This window comes from Lissotriton vulgaris, chromosome 12 (genome assembly GCF_964263255.1).
Source record: "Lissotriton vulgaris chromosome 12, aLisVul1.2, whole genome shotgun sequence".
Classification (NCBI taxonomy): domain Eukaryota; kingdom Metazoa; phylum Chordata; class Amphibia; order Caudata; family Salamandridae; genus Lissotriton; species Lissotriton vulgaris.
In genome coordinates this window covers 30,288,209-30,288,817 of record NC_141700.1, presented here as the reverse complement: position 1 = coordinate 30,288,817, position 609 = coordinate 30,288,209, and positions in this window count along the sequence as shown.

Sequence of the window (609 nt, the reverse complement as noted above, 5' to 3'; positions counted from 1 at the left end):
GGGCACCTAACCACTGCCTATTGAGGTTGGGGGTATATGGCTTATTTATTTATTGCATTTTTATATAGCGCAGACTTTACTCAAAGGTGTCAGAGCGCTTCACAATAGAACCAAGTAGATTACATGAGGAGAATTTTACACATTTACATGTTACAGATACAAAGGAGAAAGAAGAAAAAGTTAAATAAAACAATAGATGGCAGTCACACAAAAAAACACATACTGTAACGTACTGATGGCTATTTTACAACAAATAATGGCTTAATTCACTCTCAGATGACTGTCACGTCATGTTCGTTCCAATGAACATGATTAATCTGTAGAGTACTTGCATTCAAACACTAGCAGGAGAAATGTATAACTAAAAAGACAACATTGATTTTGATGTGCAGCCAATCAGAGCGTTCGTGACCCACTATTAGTCATAAACGCAGCCAATAGCAACTACGGGACGCAGTCGCAATCCCATCTCCGCTGGCGGCGGCCAATCAGAAGCCGGGCACCAGGGCAGGGGGCTGCTCTTTAAACTTGGGCTGCCAGAGGTGCGTGGACGGATGCCTGTCCCTTTAAACAAGGCGCGCGCCCATTGGCTGGCATCCGTTGGCGGCC